The sequence below is a fragment of the Equus caballus genome, chromosome 7, assembly GCF_041296265.1.
Source record: "Equus caballus isolate H_3958 breed thoroughbred chromosome 7, TB-T2T, whole genome shotgun sequence".
Classification (NCBI taxonomy): domain Eukaryota; kingdom Metazoa; phylum Chordata; class Mammalia; order Perissodactyla; family Equidae; genus Equus; species Equus caballus.
In genome coordinates this window covers 1739720-1766859 of record NC_091690.1, presented here as the reverse complement: position 1 = coordinate 1766859, position 27140 = coordinate 1739720, and the positions used below count along the sequence as shown (strand labels likewise).

The following is a 27140-nucleotide window of genomic DNA, read 5'->3' as shown; positions in this document are numbered from 1 at the left end:
CAAAATGGGGACATTAGTTTATTTGCCCGATGTCCCTAGAAAAAAAAAAAAAGGGGACCCCACCTGCCTTCACAAAGCAATGCCTATGTGAAGTGATGGGTTTAGCGATGTCCCCGAGAGTTAGCCGTCTCAGAGTCCTGAGCACGGTCCATTCTCAGGACGTTTTGGGTAGAATTGTGATTTCTGGAACCCCTCCTTGGGATTGCTTTTGTCCACTTTCTTCCGTTGCTTTCATGCTTCTCCCCACAAAGCTTTGAGGACGGACGCATGGCGGGTGGATGAGAGGGGCGTGTCCGGGTCCCCCTTTCCGGGCGGTGTTGGAGCAGAAAGATGCGTGCCGGACCTCGCTGAGCGCCTCACCCCCGAGCTGGGGGGCGGATCGAGTCTCCGGGATGGACGGCTGGGCGTGGCGGTGGGAGCCGGTCGAGGGCCAGGCTGAACTGCAGAGGAGTCTCGTCGGTGACTGGGGAACGGAGATGAGGTTGTCTCTTGCTCAGGCTGGTTTCTCTTTGCGGAAATCAGCTCCCTCCTGGCCAGAATCTGCTTTCCATTAGCCTAATGGGATTTGCGAGTAATCTGAGGAGAGCGTGCGGGGCTGATGCTATTAGGGCATTAGGGCTCTCCGATCTCCTCGTGGGGCCGCCGAGGTCCCCGGGCCGCGCGTGGCTCCGGTGCCCGTTAATCCAGGCCCGAGTGGTCCAGAGATTCTGATCCTCGCCCTGTGTTAGGATGCGCGGGGGCCCTGGGGAAGCGTCGGAAACCCCTTTGGCCAAGACTGACTGGCTTCTCCTGAGTCCCGTTCACAACAGCTCGTCAGCGGAATCAGCTCGGAAAATGTGAGTCCGCAATGGGCTCTCTCCTCCCTCTTTCTTTCTTTCTAAAATCAGAATTCTTGGTTCTTGACATAACTCCTAATTTATGTGTGCAAGACCCTCCTTTCAGAGAGGACTTTTTAGAGTAATTTTCGGGTTACAGAAAAAGTGAGCAGAAAGTAGAGAGAGTTCCCATGCACCCCCGTCCCCCTGCACACGCACAGACACGTGCAGACACACGCGCACAGACACGTGCAGACACACTTTCCCCTGTGTTACCATCTTGCGTTCCTGTGGGACCTTTGTTACAACTGAGGAGCCAGGGCCCGGCCTGGTGGTGCAGCAGTTAAGTGCACGCATTCTGCCTTGGCGGCCTGGGGTTCGCCGGTTCGGATCCCGGGTGCAGACATGGCACCGCTTGGCAAGCCATGCTGTGGTGGGCGTCCCACATATAAAGTAGAGGAAGATGGGCACGGATGTTAGCTCAGGGCCAGTCTTCCTCAGCAAAAAGTGGAGGATTGGTGGCAGATGTTACCTCAGGGCTGATCTTCCTCAAGAAAAAAAAAAAAAACGAACAATCGAGGAGCATTGATGCATCCTCATGAACTAAAGTCCACAGTTGACATTCAGGTTATCTCTCCGCCCCACCCCTCTCCCGGCCCACGGGGTCCTGCCCCAAAAGGGATTTACCCCTCACAAGGGAACAGGGCTCTCAGATGTGGCAGCCGCTCATGAGCTCTTGTGTGGAGATGGGCACAGAATCTCAAATAGAAGCTTCCGGAAGCTGTAGTGCAGTTCCACCCTCCTCCCCACAGGGGACACTGGGTGACGTCTGGGGATGTTTGTGGTTGTCACAACTGGAGGTGGTCCTGGCATTGAGTGGGTGGGGGCCAGGGATGCTGCTCGACCCCCCACAGCGCCCAGGACGGCCCCCCAGAGAGTGACCCGGCCCCAATGTCCACAGTGCCGAGGGGGGACAGACCTCGAACTTTGGAGGGACAGTGGGGTTCGCACACCCCAGGCCTCTGCAGATATGTGTCGGCTGTGCAGACCCTTTGAAAACTTCGGGCAGCTCTGATCTAGCGAAGTGGGACTCGACTTGCCTGCTTCCTTCCCAGATGTGACATCACGTGGCAGCCAGGGCTGGTTCCTGCGTTTCACTGGCCATGGGTTCTGAAGGGTCCGGAGCGGTCTGATTCCTTCCCGGCCCGTCTTGCTTTGTCAAGGATCGACCTGTCATCTCCCCAAGCATCCAGTGTCACTGCCCTGTGTTTGGCTGTTTCGAATCTCCTGTGGGTTTGGGAGCTGAGGGTCCAGCCTGCTGTGTCCCCCGCCCACCGCTTGGTGACATTAGGCTGTAAGTCCGTGGAGACCTTTCAGAATTACAAGGGACAGAGAAACCAGCAGGAAATCGACGGTGGAAGACCCTTGAGCCCTCTCGCTTTGCGATCCGTGTTTCTTGTCTTCCTTTTTCAAGGTGACAGATGACACAGCTGAGAACAGGGGCTGAGTGACAGGCCTTGCCCCAGCCCAGCCTGTGCGCCCGGCCCGCAGGAATGGACAGGGCTTCTCAGGCAGCGTTCCCACTTCACAGGCGAGGCGGGAGGGCCACGTGCCCAATGTCCCCCAGTTCTGTGGGGTCGGCCCCGTGCCCCCAAGATGCTCTCAGCTCTGCAGGCTGTTTCCTTAGCCCCGACCAGATTGTGCAAAATCCCGAGAATTATTGAGCGCCTGCTGTGGGCCAGGCTCCCCTAAAGGTAAATCTCAATGGCAAGCAAAACACACGTGATTCTTGCTATTTGGGATCTCGCCATTCCCAGAGGAGACACAGCTTTGACCCGCATGATGCCGATGGGCACAGGGTCTCTACAGGGGGCCGACGACAGTGTCCTGGAATTAGATGGTGTGGTGTTTGCACAACCTTGTGAATATCCTAAAAGCCACTGCCTTGGACACTGTCAGAGGGTGGGTTTTATGGTGTATGAATTATATCGCAATTTTAAAAAGAAGAAGAAAGCCAGTGGATGGGGTGGGGGTCGAGGCCATAAGAGGAGCTGCCTGTGACAAGAGTGAGGGTTACTCCTTCCCCCGTGGGCGGCCCTGATAGCCAGCATTGTGAGTTACGTCTGTTTCCCATGCATGTGATTTATTTCTCCCTCTCGGCACTTGTCACTTCCCACCTGGGTTTTCGTCGTTCCTGGCTGAGTTCATCCGCCCCGCTTCGTCAGTTGTTCCTGGGGCAGCGTCTGTGGGGTTGGAAGCCCTGGGCCTCTGCTGTCGCTGACTTGAAATCTGTTATAATTTTATGGCTGGAATATTATGCAGCTGTGAAGAGGAGCGAGGCCCTGACACGGCTGCACGTGGACGGACCTGCACACACGACGCTCAGGGAGAGAAGCAGACAGAAGGGCACACGGTGTGTGACCCTACGGACGTGAAACGTCCAGAACAGGCAGATCCACAGACAGAGAGTGAGCTCGTGGGTGTCAGGGGCTGGGGAGGGGGTGGAGGTGACTGCTGGGGAGAGGGGTTCATTTTGGGATGATGGAATGTTCTGGAACTAGATTATGGTGATGGTTACACAACACTTTGCATGTCCTAAAAGCCACTGAGCTGTGCCCTTTGAATAGTTGAATTGTGTGGCTTGAGAATTGCATCTCAGTAAGACTCTGAAAAGGTGATTCCTAGGTTATCAGTCACTGTGTTTTCTGGTTTTGATAACATCCCCCAGTTGTGTGAGGACCCCTCTTGGTGGAGCGGGGGGGAAGGGTGCATGAGACGGCTCTGTAATAGTTTGGCAACTTTTCGGGGGTCTTTAACTGATTCAGAAATAAAAGTTGAAGGATCGAATGCGTAGACAGTCGCTGCAAGGTGGAGGCGAGTCCTGGCCTCCAGGTCCGTGGGCGTGTTGATCCGGCCCTTTCATCCCTCATCCCGGGCCCCCTGTCACCTCAGTGTCCCAGCAGCTCCTGTCCGAAGTGATGGGCCCGGTAGAGCAGACCCTGCGAGATCCTAGAAGCTGCAGGATCCCAAAGGTGGTCCAGGGCGTTCCCGAGACAATGGCGCCACCTGCAGGTGATGGTGGGGATTTCCGTTCTCCATCCTGGCATCCTGACAAACCCGCCTGAACTCGGAGACAAGGAACCAGTGTTTCCATTTCTTTTTATGGAGTTATTTTTAAATAAACTTTTTTATTTTAGAACAATTTCAGATTTTCAGAAGAGTTTCAAAGATAGGGCAGAGAGTTCTGTCTGTTCGTCCCCCAGTTTCCCCTAATAGTCATATTTTCTATGACCTAGAGCATTTGTGATGACCGAGAGATGGACACGGGCACGTTTCCGTGAACCCAGCTCCGTTCTGTATTCGAATTTCACTCGTTTTCCCCGAATGTCCCTTTTTCTGCCTCAGGACCTGGTCCAGGACCCCACAGCACGCTTAGCCCTCACGTCTCCCTAGGCAAAGCTCGGTGGGTTGGTCCCCCCGGGGGCAGAGGGTTCACGCGGTCTCCTCCTCGTCCTCCCAGGGGACCTTGAGGGTCAAACAATGAAGGCAAACATCTTTTATAAACTAAAAAACGTCATATAGACACCCGATCTTCCCTTCAACTTAGTTTTGGAAGATGTGGAAAATTTAAAGGGATAATGTCGTAAATCTCTAGTCTTTCTTTCTTTAAGAAGGAGAGAGAACTCTTTCTTTGAGGAGGCAAACCGCCTTCTTAAATCTAACGTCTCTGCCTTGCGAGGCTCCCCACCTGTGCTGTCCGCGGAGTCTGGCAGAGGAAGCAAGAGGCAGGACTCTGGAAACGATCATCAGGGTCGTCTGACGCCTGCCGGAATGCCCACGTCTCTGGCCACGTGATGCTCGACTAACGTGTTACGTTTTTCTTCCCAGGGGACAGACGTCTGGTTCCTGAACCGCGGCGCTGGAGACGGCCAGGCCTCGCACACAGGTCGGTGTCATGATGTCTGTCTTTTCTCCACGTTCCCGGTTCCCGCGGGCGTGAGGTTGGCCGTTCTGAGCCAGGAGGAGAGTTAAGAGGGCGGTTTGCGTGCTCACCGTGCACGCCTGAATCTTCCCAGCTCTGCTCGTGTCTGAGGGTTTGTCTTGTCCACCAGGAGTGCACGGGAGCAACAGGAGCGACAGGGAACGGCTCTGTTCTTGGGCTCCGGTGGCTCGTGAAGCTAGGGACGGTGGGGGGGCTGGCGGGCCGGTGCTAATGTGCCCTGGGACGGGGTTGGGGCCGAGAGTGTGCAACCAGCCGTGCCGCCTGCTTTCAGCTTCGTCCTGGAGAGGCTTCCTTAGGGAGCTCTGATCCTTCGCTCCGTGTCCCGTGCGTGTGGAGGGTGACCCGTCCAGGGCCACCGCCAAGAGCAGAGCTGGGTCGCTGGATATGAGTGGCCTTTATAACGTACGAGGAGGAAACCATGTGACGAGCGGTTAGAGGGGCCTCTGTGTCCCGCCTCGCTGTCTGATTTACTGTCACTCTCAGGGTGTCTTCCTGCCCGGCCGGGAATCCCAACTCCTGCTCCTTCTTCTTGTTTCCTAAACGTCTTTGCTGTTCTGGTGGAGTCTTCTGTTTCATGTGATCTTTAGAATGAACTTCCGGTTTCTGACAAAAATTCGGGTGGAACTTGGATCAGAGTTGTGCTTAGCTGATCGATAAGTTGGAGGGAGATTTGATGTCTTTCTAGTGTTGAATGTTCCCATCCCGCGTGCGTGTGCATGGAAGAAAAAATGTCGGAAAAGAAGGCGGACCCCAAAGACAACACGTCCGTCGTATGATTCCATTTAGATGAAATTTCTAGAAAAGGCCGATCTGTAGGGCAAGAAAGGTGATTGGTGGTTGCTAGGTGCTGGGGTGTGAAGGCAACTAGCTGTGGATTCGTACCAGGAAGCTTGTGGGGTGAAGGAACGGGTCCAGAATGGTGTGGCGGGTATGGCCACACAGCCCTGCGAACTCGCTAAAGGATCTTTGAGCTGTGCGCTTCAAACCGGGGAATTTTGTAACAGGTAAAGTGCGCCGCAGTGAAATTAAAATACACATATTTTAGCTAAGCTTGGGAGAGAAGCCGTCCCCGGGGACAGAGACCAAAAGCTGAGATCGGAGCCCTGGTCTCCGACTGACTTGTTTATGCTGAGCCTGGGTCCAACATAGATTTCAAGCGTGAACTCTGGTTTGCAAAGTTGCCAACCAAGATTGGGAGTCTGGCAAACCGCTGGGAGGCCGGCGAGCGAGGTTGGGCAGGGCGTCTGTGTCTGCGTGGCGTGCGTGACGAGCGAGCCCTGCTCAGCAGTTCTCTTCAGTGCCCACGCCAGGTGGACTTCCCGTAAGAAGAGACAGTAAATGCAGACAATTAAAGAGGAAAGATGAAGTCACCCAAAATGCCCACCCGACAATGATGGTTGCCGACATCTTGGGGAGCGTCCCCCCCCCAATCTCTCTGTGAAGTGCATTCACAGACACACACACACACTTGATTTTAGATAAACTGGATTTTCTCTTTAATGTGCCCATTTGCTTGATGCGCGTCTTTCCTTGTCAATAAACCTGGATTCCTTCATCTTTCCTACGCTGGTTTAACATTCCACGTTATAAGGGAATTGTGATTTCTTCTTAAGTAATTTTATAATTGATTTAACTGGTCTCTTTGTGGGTTTTTTGGAAATGTTTCTTTTCTTTTCTTTTCGTTTTTCTTTTGCTATGACCTGGGATGAACGTCCTTGCACAGACTTTGTACATCTTTCATCCTTGGCTGGTTGTAGTTTGGGGTCAATTCCTGTAAGTGGGTTTGTGGGGTGTGTGTGTTTATATCGGGGTGTTCTCATTGACATTTTGACTTGCAGCCACCGGGACCCCCAGAAATGCACATTTCCCACCCCAGGCCCGTTCCCCACCCTCCCAGCTACAGTTTGATGTCTTTGCCAGTCTGACCGGCCAGGACGATCTCAGCTGCTTTGTCAGGGTCTTGCGGTTGTTCGTGGTGTCAGCCTTTTCTCTCGGGTGTTTCTCCTGCCAACGGCCCGGCTGTGCTCTCTACTGACCTTTCCACTGGGGTCTCCCTCCCTCACGGATTCGTTCGAGCTCTTCACACACACTTGCATGTGAACTTCAACTTGCTCTGTTCTCCGTCGGGACGCCGTCTGCTGTCTGTCACCCACACGGTGAGCATCTCTCTGAGTGCGTCTTTGCGCCTGGCTTACAGCCGGTTTCGCCGTAGGGGATTTTAAACATTTTGTGTACACCTGCGTCCTCCTTTGTATTTTGTGTGGCCGTCTTCCAAATTTCAAGATGATAAAAAACAATTCACCTGTATTTTGTTCACACTGCATTTTTTTTTTTTTTTTTTTTTGCTGGAGAAGAGTCACCCTGAGCTAACATCTGTTGCCAATCTTCCTCTTTTTTTTTGTTTTTTCCCTCCCCAAAGCCCCAGTATGTACTTGTGTATAGTGTAAGTCCTCCTGGTTCTTCTCTGAGAGCCGCCACCACGGCACGGCTGCTGACAGATGGGTGGTTCTGTGACCGGGAACTGAATCCGGGCCGCCGAGGCAGAGAGCGCCGAACTTTAACCACTGGGCCATCAGGGCTGGCTCCAGATGGCACATTTTACACTCGATCTTTGAGCTGTTTTGAAATTCAGCTGTGCTGGTGGGTCTCACCTGGGGGTGATTCTGACCCCCTACGCCCACCCAGGGGACACCGGGCCATGTCTGGGGACGCCTGTGGTTGTCACGACTGGGGGTGACATCTGGCATCCTGGCATCGAGTGGGTGGGGACCGAGGATGCTGCTCAACCCCCCACAGCGCCCAGGACGGCCCCCCAGACCATGACTTGGCAGTGCCGATGGGGACAGACCCTGTTGGAGGGAGAGGGCTGAGCTGGCCCACGTGCTGCGTGGGGGTCTTGCTGGGGTTCTCCTTCCAAAGGAGCCTACTGTCTCCCGGAGGAAATCCTCGAAGCCGGGAGTCCAGGCTGTTGCTGATTGTTTTCCAGTTTAATACTCGCTCGACAAGTGCATCCTGTTTTCCATGCACCGTGTTGGGTGTCTGCAGGCCTCCTTGCGCTCGGCTCCCCGGCAGCCCCGGGGCGGCTTTGGCGCTCCTCTTTGCCCTACAGGGGACGAGACGAAGGCTGCGCAAGTCATGCAAGACTCTAGCTGGGGTCACCCGTGGCTGGGGGGGGCGGGCCACCTCTCCAGGAGAACTGGGGTGTCACCGACTGGGGCCACGCCGCTCATCCCGGTGACAGGGCCAGGCTCTGATCCGCTGCTCTGAATGTCTGCAGACGGGGCGCTGAAAGATGAGCAGGAGTCTGGGGCTCCTGGGGGACGGGCGGCAGAGCACTGCAGTTCCCTCTGGCGGCCACCAGGGGGCGGAGGAGGCCCATGGGTCTCCAGCGGGGCCCGGCCCTGAGCCAGGTGTGGATGGAGATGCTGGGTGGGTGCAGGTGGGCGCCCCAGGTGTCTCCAGTCTACCCCTCGCCCCTCTTAGAACCCTGTGACCATCCCATCCCTGTTCTCCGGAACATTCCAGTTCAGCCCCGAGAGTCCCCTGTTCCAGGGGGCCCCCCTGCCTCGCACGCAGACCTGGAGCCTCTGCCCGTGAGGACCAGCGTCAGCCGGCCGGCCCCGACTGTTGGGTGTAGGAGGGAGACGGAAAGCACGGGTTCTGCAACCTTATGGGGTTCAGGGTGCCCACACCCCCCAACCCCACCCTGGACCAGGGCATGGCCGTGTGGCCGGGGAAGTGAAGATGCAAAGGGTGGAGGTGGGGTGCCCGGCTGCCGCTCTGCCGCCCCAAAGGATGGGGTCTTGTCTCTGGACTCTCCCTCCATCGCCTGGAGCGAGGGCTGGTGGCTCTGGCCACGTGGAGTCTCCCCCAGGCCGGCCCCACGCAGCCCCTCCTTTGGGACTCACCCCTCGGAAGCCCCCTCGGGCCTCCTGGTGTGGAATCTGCTCTGTGTCCCCCTGTCTCAGCCTGTGTCACACCTTCGAGTACAGTGATGTGGGTCGTTACTGCCTGGCTCGGTGGGACACGTGGTGACCTTCTCAAAGACTTCATTTGGTGGGCGAGCCCTGGGGCCGAGTGGTTAAGTTCATGCACTCCGCTTTGGCGGCCCCAGGGCTCGCCACTTCCGATCCTGGATGTGGACCTAGCACCGCTCATCAAGCCATGCTGTGGTGGCGTCCCACGTAGAAGAACTAGAATGATCTACAACTAGGACATAGAACTATGTACTGAGACTTTGGGGAGGAAAAAAAAAAAGAGGAAGAATGGCAACAGATGTTAGCTCAGGGCCAATCTTCCTCACCAAAAAAAAAAAAAAAAAAAAGACTTCACTTGTTCCCTCGGCAAGGACTTCCGAGTGTCTGCCTGGGCCAGGCTCTGGCGACACAGCAGTCACCAGGATGAGCAAAACCCCAGCTCTCATGGAGCTAACGTTCTAGTGAGACTGAGGACCCGTAGTAGGGTCTCACCTTCTATGACATCAGGGCTGGGCATTCCCTGGGACAGAGCCGTCCTGGGTCCCGTAGGGGGTTGAGCAGCATCCCTGGTCTCCACCAACTCGATGCCAGGAGCTCCCCCAGTGTGACAATCACAGATGTCCCCAGACATCGCCCAGTGTCCCCTGGGGGCAAGACCACCCAGGGGGGCCCCCTGCTTGCTGGCTCCTCTCACTCTCAGTTTTTGGACGTGGTTCAGTTTCCCCTGTGTGCGTCTTCCCATCGGCTCAGAAGCTCTGAGGGGCTGGGACCACAGCCGGGTGACTGCTGCCTCATGGGGTGGCTAGCGAGTGTCCCCATAGCGTGGCGGCCATGCAGTGCAAAGGGCTTCTGAAGGACACCTCTGATGCCCCGTCCCTGGAGGACACTGACCTTTCACCTTGCGAGTCACCTGGTCTCGGCTTTCCTTTCGTATGTGACATCGCTGTTGAGCTGAACTCAGTGTCCAGAGCTGTGCCTTTCTATATGGGGGCCCTTGGGCGCCTGAAATGGGGCCGCAAGTGGAAATCATAATATTTTGCATAAATTGGGCTATACCTACGATTCTTAATTGAGGGCAATCTTGCCCCCAGGGGACACTGAGTGATGTCTGGGGACATCTGTGGTTGTCACACTGGGGGTGCTCCTGGCATCGAGTGGGTGGGGCCAGGGATGCTGCTGAAACCCCCGCATCCCCCAGGACGGCCCCCCAGAGATGACCCGGCCCCGAGGTCACAGTGCTGAGAGGGCCCCTGGCCTGGGGCAAGCGTTTGCCCAGCCCTCTGGCTCCCTGCCTCGAGCACAGAAGAACTCGGTGACCTCCGAGCGGCAGAGCGTGCTTCTCTGATAGCTCCCAGGGGCTCTCGAGCGTTTCTGCGGAAAGCGCTCCCAGCGCCCTTTATCTCGAGAGGGTGGCCCTTGTGTGGGGCCAGCTCCAGCCCCAGCGTTGGAAATCGGGGCGTGCGCCTTCCCCTGCTGGGTTGCCCGCCTTCAGTGCGTCCTGGGCGTGTTGAAATCCACGTTATTATCAGTTCTTTCCATGGACAAGTTGTTCTGCTGTAAGAACAAGGCCGAGATATGCAGTCAAACCTTTAAAAGTTCTGCTGGCGGAAGGTCACGGCTGCCCCACCGCCTTTCCCGGCAGAAATGTGTGCCCTCGGGGCGGGAATACGGGGTGCCATGCTGAACCCGGCCAGGGTGGGGGGGACCCCACCACAGCCCACAGTACCCTTGCCCTCGCCCTGTGGCCTCCCATTCTGGAGACCCGGCCGTGTGGGGCTTCCCAAGGCGGCAGGGGCGTCTCAGACACAAGCTTGACCCCCTGCCCCCTACAGCACAGTCTCACCCGGGGCGATCCTGTCCCCAGGGGACCCCGGGCAATGTATGGGGACATCTGTGCTTGTCACACTGTGGGGGTGCTCCTGGCATCGAGTGTAGGAGCAAGGATGCTGCTCCGCACCCCACAGCGCCCGGGACGGCCCCCCGACAGAGAATGGCTTGGTTCCAAACCTCAGCCGTGCCGAGGGGAGAGACCCGGCTCCGCGAGATTCTTGCTCCCAGGGTGACTTGAGATCATTCTCTTTACTCTGTGTGTTGTGTTGTCTCTGTGCTTCCCACCTGAGTCCCGATCCACGAGCCCTCTCTTTCGGACCCTGAGGGCTCGGTCGTCCTCTCCCGGCTTGGTTAGCGCTAACACCGCCTCATTTTACTTGTTTGAAAATCGAGGCCCAGAGAAGTTCCCGTCCAAGATCTCTGGAGCAGGGGGTCCGTGGGCGGGGCAGCTGGAAGGGGAAGAGCCCGGCCGGCATTAGAGGCACCTGGACCACCACATCCCCAGGCACGTGCTTGTTGCTAGGCAACCGCTCGCACAGTCAGCCTCCCTGAGGATGCGGGTGAGGCACGTAGACGCTCATCCGGAGAGTCATTGAACTGAGGACCTCCTTTGACTCAAAGCACACAGGGGTGACAGTCACGTATGACAAGACGGTGGTGGGCCGGGGGAAGTGGTGGGGCCGTGATGAGGCCAAGGGGGGCTCATTCAGGTGGTCCCTGCAACACCCCGGCCTGATCCCACTGAGCCCGTGGGCGTTGAGGCCATGGCCTCGGCTCCTCCTCGCCCTTCCGCCCTGCTTCATTCTTTCAGTCAACAAACGCCCGTGGGCCAGGTCCCTGGAGGCTGACGCTGTTGCATCTGCCTGCAGAAGCCCCCAGGACAGTGGGAGGTGGGGGTTAGGAGGGCCCAGGTGGGGTGTGCTCAGGAGTTGGGGGACAGACCTGGGGGCTGAGGGCAGGGCCCACTGGTGGCTGGCATGTTGGGAACTTGTCTCTGATTGCCATAGAGTGAATCACTAATTGCTTCTGATTTCCACTGGTGTCCCCCCAAAGTTCAAATGTTACAACCTAACCCCCAGTGTGATAGTCATCGGAGGTGGGGCCTCTGGGAGGTGTGACATTGTCGTTTGTAATAAATCCATCTTTTGGCCTTCCTCCGCGCTTCCTGGCTCACAGCTCCCCAAAGCCTTGGAATTTCCTGGGCCACGGGAGCACCCCCTTGTGTGCAGCTGAATATGAGAGTGACTATGAAACCCGAGGGCGCCCTGCCCTGCCGTCACGTGAAGGGCGTAGCAGCTAGCTGTGGCTGCGTAACAAGTCGCTATAGATCTAGCTGCTTAAGCCACAGGTGTTTATCAGCGCCTGGTTCTGCAAGCCAGAAGTGTGGACGCGGCGTGGCTGGGTCTCATGGGACTGCCCTCAGAGCGCTGGCCAGAGCTGCGTTCTCATCTGAGGCTCAACTGGGGAAGGAGCCGCTTCCAAACTCACTCACGTCGTTGGCAGAATTCAGTTCCTTGCGGTCATCGGACTGAAGTTCCCCGTGGTCTTGGTAGCTGTCGGTCGGGGACCACTCTCCGCCCTTACGAGGCCGCTCTCCGGTCTTGTCCTGGCTGCTTGGTCTCCTCCGTAGGCCCCCTCACACCTCCAGCCTCTCACTTCACTGTGGGCCCTGCCCTTTGCAGGGGATCACCTGATTAGTCCAGGCCCACCCTTGTGAATTCACTTTTGATTAACTCAAAGTCAACCGATATGGGGCCCTCGTGACATCCTCCAAACCCCTCCTTCCGTACAAAGTAATCTGATCAGGGGAGCAGCATCTTACCGTGTTCACAGGTCCTGTCCGCACACGGGGGTTAGTCGACAGGGTGTGTTCCTTGGCAGGGGGCGGGCAGGAATTCGGGGGCTTTTAAAATCCTGCTGGCCACAGAGGGGAAGAAAAGGACATAATCCTTCGAGACACAGCCAGCGCTAAGCCTCAGGCAGGGCCCAGCAGGTGGCGTCTTCACCCTCCTCTTCTGACTCCCACGCATCCTTGCAAGGAGTTTTACCAGGACTCTAGGGGGAGACAGGTGGTGTTTGGGGCCGGCTCGGCTTGCGTTGTCCCTGTCACGGCTAAACGTACCCACGGCTTCACCTCATTTTTTAGTTTTTTTTTTTTTTTTTGAGGAAGATTAGCCCTGAGCTAACATCTACTGCCAATCCTCCTTTTTTGCTGAGGAAGACTGGCCCTGAGCTCACATCTGTGCCCATCTTCCTCTACTTTATATGTGGGATGCCTACCACAGCGTGACTTGCAAAGTCGTGCCGTGTCCGCACCCGGGATCCGAACCGGTGAACCCCGGGCCACCGAGAAGCGGAACGGGCATGCTTAACCGCTGTGCCACTGGCCTGGCCCTCACCTCACTTTTAAAAATGCCTTTATTTTGAAATAGTTCCAGATTCATAGGAAGTTGCAAAAAAATCACGCGGAGCGATCCCGTGCCCCCTCCCCCGGCTTCCCCCGCGCTGGCATCTCGTGTAACTGTTGCGAGTCCAGGAAATTGGCACGGGGCCTGTGTGTGCAGAGTTCCGCACCGCTTATCACGTGTGCAGTGCCAGCTTCGCCCCGTTTGTGAGCGTGGGGGACCACCGCACGACCACGAGGTGGAGAGGGCGCGTGTGTGTGGGGTCGGGGGGGGGGGCAGGGGCAGAACAGACGTAAATGTCTAAATCGCGTGGCACCGTGGGCCCCTCGCTGGGCGTTCAGGGCGGCCCCCTCCTCTGTCCTCCCACAGCTCGGTGGGGTCTCGGTGGCCACCTCTCCGGGCAGCCAGCCCTTCCAGTGGGTTTATTTGGGGCTGGAGGGCAGCAAGGTTGCAGGAGCTGCCAGCACCAGAAGGCCCAGGTTCAAACCCACTCGCACGGGTGCCCCAGGCAGCTCACCTGACCTCTCTGAGCTCGGAGGGTGGGCTGGCTGGCGTCTGTGGGAGGACCACCAAGTACTGCCCCGTGATGCCCTGGAGGGATGGATGACTGGGAGGGCCAAGAGTTAACTGTGAGAGGCTCCAGTTCTTTCCAGGGTGGAGGACCCGGCCCTCATTCTTCCCCATCCATTCCACTCCCCTCCAGAGACCAACTAAGATGCCCCATTGTTTGAATAAACCCCCAACTTTCCCCAAAGTTCCCCTCTGTCTCTTCCACGCCGGGCACAGAGCCTGATGCATAGGAGGTGTTCCCCGGGGGGCTGCTGTGTGTTTATTCCTTACGGCGGCACTAACGGTAGCAAAGCCCGCCACCTCTCGGACACCTCCGGTGGGAGGCAGAATTCCAAGATGGCGCCCAGACTCCTGCCCACTGGTGTCCGTGCCCCGTCTGATGCCCTGCTCTTAGGGGTGAGCAGAATCTGGGAATAGATGGGATGGTTAGGATAATGCGATACGGCAAAAGGGATTTTGCAGCTGTCACGAGGACTCAATCAGTTGACTTTGAGTTCATCTGGAGGGAGATTATCTGGGTGGGTCTGACCTAATCAGGGGAGCTCTTAAAAGAGACCAGAAGCAAGTCTAGAGGAGCCACAGCCACAGAGACAGAAAGTGGATGGGGGGCCAGGGGCCGAGGGAGGGGTGGGAGTCAGTGTTTCACGGGGACAGAGCTTCCGTTTGGGGAGATGGAAAGTTCTGGAGACGGATGGAGGGGATGGTTGCACAGCGTGAATGTGCTTCATGCCACTGGGCTGTGCGCTTAAAAATGATGAGGCTGGTAATGTATTTTTGCCATAATAAAGAGAGCGAGAGAGACCAGAAGCAGCGGCAGACGCGCTCCTGGCCTTGACCAAAGCCGACAGCCACCTTGTGAGCTGCCTGTGGAGGAGCCCACGTGGCCTGGAGGGACTGGGAACACCCCCACCCAACAGCCAGCAAGAAAACGGGGACCCCAGTCCTCCAGCGGCAGGTGACGGATCTGCCAAGCACTTGCCTGAGCTCGGACGGGGACCCCGAGTTCCAGATGGAGAACTCAGCCCGTCCAGTCCCTTGATTTCAAGCTCGCAAGAGCCCGAGTTGAGGACCCAGGGCCCCATTTCCTGCCACGGAAGCCGTGAGCCGACAAACGGGCGTTGTTTTAAATGGCTAAGTTGGGGGCCGTTCGTCAGGCGGCAGTAGCTGACCGAGACACCTACCACGCCGGCCTCAGACGCTCATTCTGAAACCCCCCACATCTCTGTGGATTCAAGACAATTATCTTCACTTCAGCGATGAGAAAACAGGAGCAGGGAGGTGCTCAGTAACTTGCCCGGGGCCACCAGGTAACCGTTCTGTGATATTCAAATCTGCTGTATCTGTCACCGGGCCAGGCCGTGAGCTCCTTCAGCTCCGGGATCTGGTCCAACCCCCTCGCTGGATGTTTAGCGAGTGACTGACAGAAGGAAGGACAGAATGAGCTCGGGGAGGAATCCTCATCTGACCTTGACAGACAGCTGAGCCTGTGACCTGGCCCGGTGACTGACTCGTGGGGGACAGCGGACGGATGCTGGAGAATGTAGTTGTCATCCCCTAAAAGGAGTGATGCTCATACGGGGCTTCCCTGCCTGAGTCACGCCCCGGAGCTGAGGTCTGAGCCCATGAGACTCCTGGAATGTGGCTCGTCCTGACAAATATTCTGATTCACAGGGACGGGCTCGCAGCCAGGCGCCCCCAGCCCCGCCAGCCAGGAGCAGCGGGGAGGGCCGGGTCTGGGTGGGTGTTTATGACACCAGTTGTGACAACCACGAATGTCCCCAGACATTGCCCGGTGGCCCCCTGGGGGCAGACTCACTCCGGCTGGGCCCCCGGTCGAGTGAACTGATGGTCACAACATTGCCCGAGAGTGAGAGCAGGTGCCGGCCCCGGGGTCTCCCGTTGGGGCCTCTGGGAGGCCTTCCTGGAGGAAGTGACATCTGGGTTGAGGTTGACGATGCCCTGAAGCTGACCGGGGTGGGGGGAACCCTCTGGGAGGTGGGAGCTGTGCATGCCTAGGAGCAGAGGCTGGTCCCGGGACAGTGGGCAGGGGTACAGGGTGACAGAAGGAGATGAAATCTTCAGTTCTGAGACCTCGTCCCCGTGCCCGGGTGCAGCGAGGGCTCTGCGTGGACCGGAGTGTGTCCCTCATCCACTTGTCATTGGCCAGCTGCCTCTCCCTCTCGTCTCCCAGCTCTGCCTTCCTCCTTCCCGAGACCCCCAGTCAGCTGGCTTCTCTGGTATCCATGGAAACGCTGGGATGTGCGTGAGGGCCCGAGGCCCCTCCGCGAGCTGGTGGCAGCCCTGGACCCCTGCTCGCGGCCCTGGCACCCTTGCCCTTGACCGTGACCCCCAGCCCAGAGCCCGCACCCCTGGAGGTCACCCAACCCTCCGCCCTGCAGGCCCGCGGGTCCCAGCTCTGCGTCCACCAGGAAGGTCAGCCGGCGGCTGGGCGGTGCTTCTGTGTCCCGAGCTGACCTTGTTTTCCTGTTCTCGGGGCGGGAACAGCCCGGCCGCAGAGCAGACCTCTCCAGGCTCAGTAAACACCGGGGGATGGGGGGCTGGGAGGGTACGGGTTTCCTTGTCCACCCGCCTGCTGCTCCTTGGGAACTCTCCAGAAAGGCTGGTGAGCCTGGTTCCCTGCCCAGAAGACTCAGATTCGCTCAGCTGCCTCCCGGGGGGAGCCCGGTGGAGATGCCAGCTGGGGGCGGTCACCGGCGTCCTGAGGCCACCTGGGTTGCCATGTTTACTCGTTGGCTGTATTGTTCCACACATGGCAAGAGCAGGACACATGGGGCCTCGTTTGTGTTTGGGGCACCTTCTTTTCTTTGTTTTTTTTTTTTTATTGTGATAAAATACACATAACTTAAAATTTACTGTCGTAACCGTTTTTCAGTGCACAGCTCGGTAGCATGGAGCACATTCATGTTGCTATGCAGCCGTTCCCACCATCCGTCTCCAGAACTTTCCATCTCCCCAAACGGAAGCTCTGTCCCCATGAAACACTGACTCCCACCCCTCCCCCAGCCCCTGGCCCCCCATCCACTTTCTGTCTCTGTGGATGTGGCTCCTCTGGGGACCTCCTGTGAGTGGACCACACAGTGTGTGTCCTTCTGTGTCTGGCTCACGTCACTGAGCATCACGTCCTCCAGGTCCCTCCATGTTGGAGCAGGCGTCAGGATCTCCTTCCTTTTCATGGCTGTGTAGTATTCCAGGGTGTGGATGGACATGTTGTGTGTGTCTGTCACCCATCCATGAACACCAGGGGTGTGTCCACCTCTTGGCTACTGTGAACATGGGTGTGCAATTATCTGTCTGAGTTCCTGCTTTCAATTTTCTTGGGGTATGAAATACCTTTTTGTTCTGGTTTTGACACCTCAGCCCCAGCCTGCAGGTCCCCGTCCACCCGCAGGTCACGGGGGAGCCCAGTCTGAGCCACAGAATCAGGGACCTGCACCATGAGCTGGCTTCTCCCTCGCCCACCCTCGCTTGGGCCCACACACCTCTAGGAAGAGAAATAGATTTTTGCATCCATAACTGTGCCCTGGTATAAAAATTCAGAAGCTGCCAGTGGCAGACGGTGAGACCGATGTCTCCCCAACCCCTGCTGCCAGCTCTCGGCCTCCCTTGCTGGTGGCAACTGCCATGACCAACTTCTGGGTCTCTCCCTAGATATGCTCTGCCTCCCGGGCAACATTCCGACCATTAATTTTTACAGGATAAAGTCGTGCATCCCTCGTAGGCTTAAGGCCGCTGAAGGAGGGGCTCAGAGGGACGCTGGGGGCCGTGAGCGCATCAGCTTCAGGCCAGCTCACCTGCCGGGCGCCATGGAGCCACAGAGGACGCACCCGTCCCGCGTGCCTGGCCCCAGACCGGGCGTAGTCGATAATAATAATAATTTACCCCCGTGTTATGGACCCAATGTCTGTGGCCCCCCAAATTCTCATGCTGAGGCCCTGACCCCCGGTGGGACGGTGTCAGGGGGCGCGGCCTTTGAGTGATTTGGGTTAGCTGAGGTCATGGGGTGGGGCCCGCGATGGGATTAGTGTCCTTGCAACAAGAGGAAGAGATCAGAGCTCGCTCTGCACCACGTGAGGACTCGGGGAGGGGGGCCTTCTGCAGGCCGGGAGGAGAGTCCTCACGAGGAGCCAACCCTGCTGGCCCTGATAGTGGACTCCAGCCTCCAGGACGGTGAGGGACAAAGGTCTGTTACGTCTTTGATGTTCTGGGAGCGCAGCCCGAGGGGACTAACACATCCCGTCAAAAGTCAGTGTCAAAGGGGGCGACCTGGAAGGGCAGAGTGAACACTTGTGAGGACGAGGGCGGGGGAAGCTGACCCTCGATGATGGATGATCGGAGGGGTTTGACGGTGGGGTGGGTTGAACTGGCTTCTCAATCCTTGATGGGGGTGCAGAGTGGGAGACCCGGGAGGGGCTATCAGCGTCCTGGGGCCGCTGTAATGAAGGACCACAAGCCTGGGGCCTTAAAACTACAGAAATTTATCGTCTCTCTGTTCTGGAGGCCGGAAGTCTGAAACCAACGGGGGCAGGACCACACTCCCTCCCGAGGCTCCAGGGGAGGGTCCTTCCTGCCTCTTCCAGCTCCTGGGGGTCTCCAGGCACCCTCAGCTTGTGACCGCATCACCCGTCTCTGTCTCCATCATGACATGGCCTCTCCCTGGGCGTCTGTCTCTGCACGTCCCACCTCTTCTTAGAAGGACCCCAGCTCCTAGATTAGGGCCCGTCCTATTCCAGCATGACCTCATCTTAGCTAATTACATCTGCAAAGACCCTATTTCCAAATAAGGTTGCCGGATAATTTTGCTCGGGCGGCTCCGACAATGAGTTCTCTCCCCAGCGCTGGAGGCTGGAGTCTGGGGTCCCGGTGTCAGCAGGGCTGGTTCCTCCTGAGGCCTCTCTCCGTGGTGTGTGGAGGCCGTCGTCTTCCTGTGTCCTCAGGTGGTCGTCCCGCTGTGCGTGTCTGTGTCCTCACCTCCTCTTAAAGGACACCAGTCAGCTGGATTAGGGTCCACCCTGATGACCTCATTCTAACTTAACTTCCTCTTTGAAGGCCCTTCTGCAAATCCAGTCCCGTTGGGGTCAGGCCTTCAATAGAGGAATTGGGGAACACGGTTCAGCTCATACCGGTCACCTTCTGAGGTTCCAGTGCGCCTGAATTGGGGGGACACCGTTCACCCCAACACGGGGAGGTGGGCTGAGCTCAGTCCTCAGTAAGGGACTGGGGTGGGGGGGGGAAGCGGGTAGGTCCCCCCAGGGGAGGGCCCTGAAGCCAGTCATTGATGCCATAGATGGGGTTCGTGCAAGCCCGGTGGGAGTCACTTAGCGGAGATGTCATCTCCGACCTTGGAGCCCTCACCCTCTTTTATAAACGAAACTGGGAACTCTGCTGGCGGAGGTTATCCGAGGCCACAAAACGGCCTTGAGCAGAGCCGGCGTTTGCACCCCACGCTCGGGGCTTTGCATGGCGCCAGCTGCCCACATGGGTGCTGGCGGCACAGGGACGCCCCCGGGGTGCCCCCCAGTGTGGCCGGCACCGTGGCCCTAGAAGCCCACCAGCCTCTGGGACGTTGCCGTGAAATCTTCTCTTGTGCTTTAGTCGCTTGAAAATGTTGCCTTCTTGCTCGAGATCTTGGTAATTTGCTGAGCTGGGAGGTGGTTTAGATTTTTTCTCTTGTTTTAGATCATGTCAATCTTGGGGCTTGGGCAGCCCCTGCGGGTGACAGGTTTCCCGGGGCGTGGGCCCTGCTCTGGGTGTGGTGGGGGGATGGGGCGAGGGCCCCCACGGTGTCCGCCGTGCGGATGGCAAGATGGAGCCGTGAGCGTGGAGACCTGGCCTGTGGACAGGAGAAACGGGAAGGCATCCTGGAGCCAAAGCTCAGGCAGGAGGCGCTTTTCTCTTAATTCCCCAAGATTAAAAATAATCTTATAACAACAGCTTTATTGAGATATAATTCACACACCATACGACGCACCCTTGTAAAACGTACAAGTCAGTGGGTTTTAGTATATTTACACAGTTGTGCAACCATTGTATTATCTAATTCCAGAATATTCCATCACCCCAAACAGAGACCCCATTCTTATTAGTAGTCACCCCCACCCCCTCCCCAGCCCCTGGCCCCCACGAGCCCGCTCTCTGTCTGTGGATCTGCCTGTTCTGGACGTTTCCCGTCAATGGGATCACACACCGTGTGTCCTTCTGTGTCTGCTTCTCTCCCAGAGCGTCGTGTGTTCAAGGTCCATCCATGTGGAGCCGTGTCAGGGCCTCACTCCTCTTCATGGCTGCGTTGTATTCCACAGTGGGGTTTGCTTTTCAAAGACGTTACGTGACAGACGTTTCGATGGTATTCCAGCGTCTGGGGGCCCTACACCCTGATTATGTTTTGGGCTGATTGTAAGCAGGCACTTGCCACAGACTTGCTATAATCTAGACCAAAGATAGCAAACTTTTTCTGTAAAGGGCCAGACCTTACATATTTTAATGTTTGCAGGCCAGGGGGGTCTCTTGTAACTACTCAGCCCTGTCCTTGTTAGAAAAAAAAAAAGCTACCAGAGACGATATGTGAGCGAATGGGCATGTGAGCCGTGTGCCAATAAAACTTTATTGACAAAAGTGTACAGAGGGCCAGATGTGGCCCTAGGGCCATAGCTCTTCACCCCCTCTTTGGAGCAGAGATTCTCAAACTTTCTGGTCCCGAGGTTTCCAGGGAGCTTTTGTTTTATGCCGGTTATATTTATCAAAATTTCCCAGATTCAAAATTGAACCCGAGGAAAATTTTAAATATTTATTAATTCATTTAGATATCACAGCAGTAAACTGTAAATGACGTTTTTTAATGAGAGTAACTCTGTTTTGCAAGACAAACAGCTAGTGAGAAGACGGCACGGAAGACACCAGGAGATTGTCGCAGATCAGAGAGACGTGACAACTAAACGCAACATGGGATCCTGGGACAGAAAAAGGACATTAGGGGAAAAACTAGAGAAATCTGGGTAAAGTGTCCCCGTGTCACTTCCCCAGCTGGGATGGATGCACCTTGGTTATGAAGACGCTCCCGTGGGGGCGCTGGGCGAAGGGGAGACTGGCCTCGACTGTCTCTGCAACTTTTCTGTAAATCCCGAATTATTCCAAAGTAAAAGTTTGTTTAAAAAAAACAGGACGGAACAAAGGAAGGTGTGGCTGACCACGGTCAGAGGGCAAGGAGGGACCTCTTCCCCGTGCCCGACGTCGCGGCCAGATGGCAGGAGAGTGAATGCAGGTCAGGCCGCTGGTCAGCAAATATTGACCCAGCGCCTGGCACATGCCCAGGACGGTCATAGGTGCCGGGGACACGGCCGCCAGAGGGACCGAAGAGGGCCGCGCCCTCCGGGGACAGTGCTGGCACAGACACGCAGCAAACAAGGACAGTCCTGTGTGCCTGAGAAGGAAATAAAGCAGTGTGCTGTGGGTGGGGGCCACAAAGAGGGATGGCTGTGCGCCAGGGGTCCGGGGGTGGGGGACGTCCACGCCCACCCCAGAAGGATGAGGATGAGGAGGAGTCCGTCCGGGAGGAGCTCTGACCCTGAGGCTCTGCAGGCTCCCTGGAGGCAGGGGCTTGGGGAGTCGTTGGGGGGGGCCGAGGCTGCTCTTGCAGGGTGGGAGGCAATGATGGCCAGGTGACCTGTAGAGTGGCCCCGGTCTGGCTGATCAGACCGACCAGGGCCCTGAGGCTCGCAGCCCCCGAGGCAGAGTCGAGCTGCACTGGCAGATCTGGGCTCAGCCCCCCGATAGCGGGTCAGCTCAGACCCCCACAAAGAGCCCAGTTCCCCGTCTAGGCCAGGGGGCTCAATGCAGCAGCTCTGCCCCCAGGGGACACTGGGTGACATCTGGGGACATCTGTGGTTGTCACACTGGGGCTGCTCCTGGCATCAAGTGGGTGGGGGACAGGGATGCTGCTCGACCCCCCACAGTGCCCAGGATGGCCCCCCAGAGAGTGAAGTGACCCGGCCCTGATGTCACAGTGCCGAGGGGGACAGACCCTGTGTTCATTATTTGGGAAAAGCATTGAGTCAGATGGCTGCTCATGCTGTTCCCCGGGTGTGCAGCCCGCGTGAACTCGGGTGGGACTCCCGATCGCTCTCCACTTGGAAATTAAGACGCCCCGCTGCCCCCCGCCTGTCCATCCGGAGCCTCCCCGAGCTGCTGGTGGTCCACCTGGGGCTCAGAGCAAAGAGGCCTCAGAAACTGCCTCCTCTGTCAGCCCCGGGCCCGGCCACAGAATCTCCGGGGCCTGGTGCAAAATGACAACTCGGGCCCCCTGTTCAGAAATTTCCAGGAGATTCTAGGCGTGGACAGAGAGCGGTAAACTGAGGCTGCGCCCTCTGAGCACAGGGCCCTGGTGTCAGCTCCGAGATTGAGGCCAGCGGACGGGAGGGCCCTCTGGCAGGACAGCTGGACATCAGGCCCCAGGACCCTCTGCCCCTCCCTCCCTCCCCAGGGCCGTCACACCCAGGCCAGGCCACCCCCTGAGCGGAACCCCACTGTCGTCCTCTGGCTGTGGCCCCCGTCCCATTGACTGACAGGCTCTGTGCGCCCCCCGGGCCACCCACTGCCAGGCAGAGGAGTGACTCAGGGGTGCTGGTGCCACCCTGGCTTACACCGTCTGCCCATCAGGGATTTGTCCTGGCATCTGGTGTGGGTGGGGATCGGACTCAATATTTTTCCCCAAATAATTAACCCGGAGTCTCCCCGCTCAGCACTGTGGACGTCAGGGCCGAGTCGTTCTCTCTGGCGCTGTGGGGATTTGAGCAGCATCCCTGGCCCCCACCCACTCGATGCCAGGAGCTCCCCCAGTGTGACAACCACAGATGTCCCCAGATGTCCCCCAGTGTCCCCTGGGGGCAGGACCGCCCCAGTGAGACTGTTAGTCCAGGCTCTTGGATGGGGAGGCGGGGTGCTGCAGAAGCTTCAGAGTCCCTGCCCCCAGGTGCAGCTGGGGTCCCTTTCCCGGCACCTGCTGGGGTCGGGCCTGGGGTCACACAGAGCCACTGCTGCTGCAGCCAGAACCCGACCCAGGGCTGCCCTGCCACATTGCTTTGCCGGGAAGCAGACGGGCTGGGATCCGTGCTTCCCAGGGACTGGGCGACCGGGACGTTCAGCATCTGTGCTCGGAGCTTTGATGTCCGCCAGCCCTAGGGACAAGGACCTCACCATCTCCACACTCAGCACCTTGGACACGTCCCAGGCCCACACCAGGGACGGGACCCAGGGTCTGACCTGCCGCCTCTGAAGTCATTTCTATTATTGGACCAAGGCAAGGGGTCTCACCCAGGGCGATCCCGGCCCCAGTGGGCACTGGGCCATGTCTGGGGACATCTGTGGTTGTCACAGCTCCTGGCATCGAGCGGGTGGGGCCAGGGATGCTGCTCGACCCCCCACAGTGCCTAGGACGGCCCCCCCAGAGAGTGGCCCGGCCCCAGTGTCCACTGTGCTGGGGGGAGACGCTGCCTGAACTATATGCATGCTGGGTCGTCACATGCCGAAGTTTCCGTGGTGGTGAAATATTGGGTGGCCCACCCGTGAAAGGTTCACACTTGCCAGAAATTTCCAAATTACAACACGTTTTCATTCACAGCCACCTTCACGACCAGCAAGGCCGGGGTGGGTTTATCCTGTGAAGACAGATGGGGAAACTGAGGCCTGGGAAAAGGCCGGCGGCACCCAGGCCCAGAGCTTCCCCTCATCCTCAGCGTGGGGTCTGGTCACTGGTCTTTGCCCCAAAAACACATTGAAGCAGCTCAGGTCAGTCCCCAGCCGGTGCCGTGGGCCCTGCAGCTGAGGACGTCAGCAGGGCACGTGGGAGGGGTTCTCTTTGTGCCCTGCCCTCACCCCTGCTGGTGCCTGGGGCACGGAGACCCTCAGAGGACCACGTGATCGCCCTGCAGTGCCCACCTGGAAGGTGTGGCGGGATTCACTGCTGCCCGGCCTGGGGTTGTACCAGGTAAACCCCATCCTGGGTGGCCTGGAAGGATGTGGCGGCACAGGAAGCGCCCATCTGTTGAGGCCTCCACTGCGCCTGGCGCATCTCAGGGCTCCCAGCATACGTGATCTTAGCGAGTCCTCGCGCCACTGCAAAAATCATAGCTGCAGGGCCGGCCCTGTGGCATAGTGGTCAAGTTCCTACGCTCCACTTCAGTGGCCCAGGTTCACAGGTTCTGATACCTGGTGCGGGCCTACACCACTCATCAGCCATGCTGTGGCGACGACCCACATACAAAGTAGAGAAAGATTGGCACAGATGTTAGCTCAGGGCCAATCTTCCTCAGCCAAAAAAAAAAAAAAAAATCATGGCTGCAAATACCAACTCTGCTGATCACACCCACGTGGCCTTGGGCAATCCACGTGCTGCCACCTGCCTCAGTTCCTCATTTAAAAGTGGGGGACGCCTTGGCAATCGAGAACTAATGTGCAACGTAAGATGGTACAGCCGCTGTGGAAGACAGGCAGGCAGGCAGTTCCTCAAAAAGTTAAACACACAGTTTCCCTGTGACCCAGGAATTCCAGTCCTGGGTGTCTCCCCAAAATAATGGAAAGCAGGGCCTCGAGCAGATGCTCGTACATATGTGTTCTCAGCAGCGTGATTCACAGCTGCCAAAAGGTGGAAACACCCCGAGTGCCCACCAGTGGAAGACGGATCCACACATGTGCCCACCCACACGCTGGAGCACGACGCAGCCGTGAAGAGGAGCGAGGCCCCGACACAGCCGCACGTGGACGGACCTGCACACACGACGCTCAGGGAGAGAAGCAGACACAGAAGGACACACGGTGTGTGATCCCATGGACGGGAAACATCCAGAACAGGCTGATCCACAGACAGAGAGCGGGCTCGTGGGTGCCAGGGGCCGGGGAGGGGATGGGGGTGATGCTGATGGGGACGGGGTTTCTTTTGGGAATGGTAGAATGGTGGAATGTTCTGGAATTAATAGAGGTGATGGTTGCACAAATGCCACTGAATGAAGAGGTTAAAATAGTAGCTTTCGGTTATGTACACTTTAACACACGCACGCACGCGCGCACACGCAGTACCTGGTGGGCAGGAAGTGGGCGTTCAGGAAACTCGTAATTGCTCACTTGCTCGTCCTGTGACCTTGCTCCGGCCGCAGCGTAGGAACCGCCTCCTGCCCTCCCTGCATCTTGCAAGCCCTGACTCTGCCCCCAAACCTGGTTCCCTGGGCTGCTGTGACCTTCACGGGCTGCGGGACGCGTGCGTGGGTCCCCTGCGAGGGCCGGGCTCCTGCACCTCCCTCCCTCTCAGCCCTGGGAGGTGGCTCCCCGTGGCCTTTTGACTGCAATGCCACTCCTTGAGAAGTCACTCTGTCTGCAGCTTTCAGCAAACCGCCTCAAGAGCTCTGAGTGTCTGCTGCGAGCCTAGTTCAGGCGACAAGGAATTCACAAGCCCCTGTGGTCGGAGTTAACTGGCATGGCCCAGGGCCGTGATCTCAGGGCTGGGTCATCCTCTGTGGGGGGACCGTCCTGGGCGCTCTGGGGGGCTGAGCAGCATCCTTGGCCCCCACCCACTCGATGTCAGGAGCTCCCCCAGTGTGACACGTACAGATGCCCCCAGACATAGCCCAGGTTAGGAACACCGGCCATAGATAATTCTTATTTTTGTTATTAGGGCCAGATGCCCTTCTTGCTAAGCAGCAGCCTTCCAGGCAGTGGATGCCAGGGGCACCCTCAGAGGGGGTCCTTGTCCTCCCACCCCTGGGGACCCTCCCTTCAGGGCTGGGGTGAGGCTGAGCCCATGGTGTTGGGGGCCGGAGAGTGAGGGATAGAGGAAACCCCAGCTGCTCAGTGGCGGCCAGGGAGGCAGGACCCAGGGGGACAGTCTGAGAGCGTGGAGGTCCCGGTGTGCCCCTCAGACAACGCTTGGGGGGTTTGCTAGTTCAAAGGGGGTCAGGGCCTGGAGACCGGGGCCCGTCCCAGGATAGGGCTGCATCCAGCCAGGAGGGTTAACCTCTCACGGCAAAATCCTATGTCCGAATTTGTTTTCATGGCCTTTTAACATGATCTGTTCCCGTCTGCCCTCCCCCCCAACCCCGGCTGCAGGACTTGTCAGGACATTTGCCGGCCTGGGGCCCGACCTGCATAGGCTGCCGCCTCCATACTGTCATGGGGAAAATTATCTCTCACAATTGCACTGGTGTCAAGTGGGAGATAAACCAGGCTGGGTCCATGATTATATATTCTGTCATACAGTATTTGTTTTCTGTTGACTGATTTCTAGAGAAATTTAAAATGCAGTCATGACAGTGGGTGTCACACTGGGGGAACTCCTGGCATCGAGTGGGTGGGGGCCAGGGATGCTGCTCAGCCCCCGCACAGCGCCCAGGACGCCCTCTGCCCCCCAGAAATGATCCATCTCCAAATGTTGATGGCGCCAAGGCTGAGAAACGGGATGTTAATTTTTGGAAAAATATTGAATCTGATCCTTAGCTCACAGTAGACACCAGAATAAACCCCCGATGGTCAGTCGGTATAAACCGGGGGGCCCCCTGGCGTCTGTGAGCCCCTCCTCTCTCCCTCCCACTCAGTGTGTGGATTTGAGTGTGGGCAGCATCCTGGGGCCTCAGGAGTCGGATGATTACAGAACAGAGTCTCCTGGGGGTCAGTGGAGTGCCCTGACCTGGGGGGGGCTCACCTTGCCCTAAATAAGCGCAGGTTTTGCACAGCTTTTCGCAGCCAGCTGCAGGCCCTGCGAGGGCCGGAACCCCCCTGCAGCACAGGGCGGTTGGGGGGGGGTCCCCCTGACATGCAGCTGGGCCCCACGCCGTGCAGCCCATCCAGCCGTGGCCACCAGGGGGCAGCACAGCCCTCCCGCTGGCTAACCTTTCTGGCTGCCCGTCCCTGTAGCCCAGAAACACCGCAGTCTAGACACCCACCGGCCGAATTCCTCTCCCCTTAAGTCAGCCTGTGCCGAGACATTCGCCATCCCAGCGCTCGGTCATCACTTCCCGCTGTGCATTTTCGAGGCTGTCTCGCCAGGGCCAGATCACCGACTGAGTGTCTTAGGAAGGGTCTAGGTGGGGGGCAGCCCCCGGGGCCCTGCACCCAGGGGGGCCACTGCTTCTGGGAAGGCAGTAGTTTCACACCCCCGCCCAACACCCCCAGGGCCAGCGCCACCAGCTCAGCCACGGGTGATGGCTTCCCAGGGGTGAAGGCCCCCCCTTCCTCCCATCTGGCCCTCGGCTCCGCCCCAGCTGCCCACCCTGGGTCTGGCTTTGAGTTTCTTCTCTCTGCTGCCTTTTGGGAACCGAGAATCTCAGCCTGAACGCTCAGAAGACAGGTGTGTACACCCTCAACCACACGGAAAACAAACCCGGGGAAGCGTCCCCCCGGCCCCGCCTCGGTCCCAGCCCCTTCTGAAATGGGTCAGCATCTTGCAGAAGTTCAAGCTGGTCTCTGTCACATTTCCTTAAGCCGTCTGCACCCGCGCCCTGTCAATGCGACCCTCGCGAGGGGCTTCTCCTGAAGTGTCATC

General features: G+C 57.9%; 1 protein-coding gene across 4 annotated transcripts in view; it reads left to right on the top strand.

Moving 5' to 3' along the window:
- GNG7 (G protein subunit gamma 7) overlaps positions 1-27140 on the top strand; it is a 126096-nt gene that overhangs the window by 27748 nt on the left and 71208 nt on the right. For all 4 annotated transcript variants that reach the window (XM_023644377.2, XM_023644376.2, XM_070272438.1 and 1 more), the window contains exon 2: positions 4704-4761. The gene's annotated coding sequence lies outside the window, so the exon portion shown is untranslated. The remainder of the gene's footprint in view (positions 1-4703; positions 4762-27140) is intronic.